This window comes from Acyrthosiphon pisum, chromosome A2, assembly GCF_005508785.2.
Source record: "Acyrthosiphon pisum isolate AL4f chromosome A2, pea_aphid_22Mar2018_4r6ur, whole genome shotgun sequence".
Taxonomy (NCBI): Eukaryota; Metazoa; Arthropoda; class Insecta; order Hemiptera; family Aphididae; genus Acyrthosiphon; species Acyrthosiphon pisum.
This window is the reverse complement of record NC_042495.1, coordinates 8014292-8015457: the sequence shown is the minus strand read 5'-3', so window position 1 is coordinate 8015457 and position 1166 is coordinate 8014292. Positions and strand designations below refer to the sequence as shown.

The window sequence follows — 1166 nt, the reverse complement described above, 5'->3', positions numbered from 1 at the left end:
CAAACTATGTACTAATATTTGAAAATATTTTTTTACATAATCAAGTCGTTACAAAACAAAATTTTTCAACAAAAAAATATATTTTATACAATTTTGTATGGATATAATTTTTATAGGATTTAAATACTTTTTTAAATGAGAACATACATTTTTAAATTCATATTCTAGAGCATTATATTTGACATTATATTAAGTGAACATTTCGGACCAGTAGCTATAAATATACTAGTAACTAATAAGTTTTAACCCATAAACTACACGTCCAAAATTCCATGTATCAATGTATCAAATTACTTAGGTACTAATGTACTATAAAGAATATTCTGCTTTGCAATAATAGGAATTAAAAATGATGATGTCATTAAACAAAGTTAACATTTATAAAAATAGTTCAAATGTTGTTTTATATAACAGCTTGAATGTATGTAAAAACATTTTTTTCAAAACTATTTACCTATAGTTTTTGAAATAATGAGTGTTCTTCGATAAAATAATCTCCCGGTTTATATACAGAGTGTAACAGAAATAGCTGACACATCACACATATATAATTAATATTAACTATTAATTATCTTTTGTAACGTAATATATCTTTAGTTAGTTAATTACGTCACGTCAGTCTATTTTCAGCAGTTACACTCTATATAATGATTATTCAGCGTTTCTCAATCCTGGAACATCAAGACTTACTAGATAGCTATTGCATGTTTTCATAAAACTTTTGACATCAAGACATCACGTGTGAGTAAAAAAAAATGTTTTAAAATACTTCGCGAGTAATTTTATAGCTTAATTTATTTCGAGCCAACAAAAACTTGCAGGTATGCCTATAATATACTTCAATCAAATTAAACTGCAATTTGTGGCAGTGAAAAAAGTCAGTAGTTCAAAGAGGTTGAGAAACACTTAGCTATAATATAATATGATGGATACAATATATGTATTTATTAAAGTATACATTATAATATGTGTATATATAATATTTATTATATATATACGCGTCTATACAAAGCTGCATGACAATAACTACTAAAACCGGGTGTGGCGTGTGATTGAAATATGAAAATCAAATAAAAAACATATGAAAAAAATGACCGCAATAGTCATCATCTCATTCGTGTGTGGTATAATGTTCTATACTACGTCAAAAATCAGAAAACCATATA

At 25.6% G+C, this 1166-nt stretch overlaps 1 protein-coding gene across 12 annotated transcripts in view; it reads right to left on the bottom strand.

Annotated features, from left to right (window-relative positions):
- The window catches only part of LOC100160889 (uncharacterized), a 35366-nt gene that overhangs the window by 16288 nt on the left and 17912 nt on the right, over positions 1 to 1166 (bottom strand).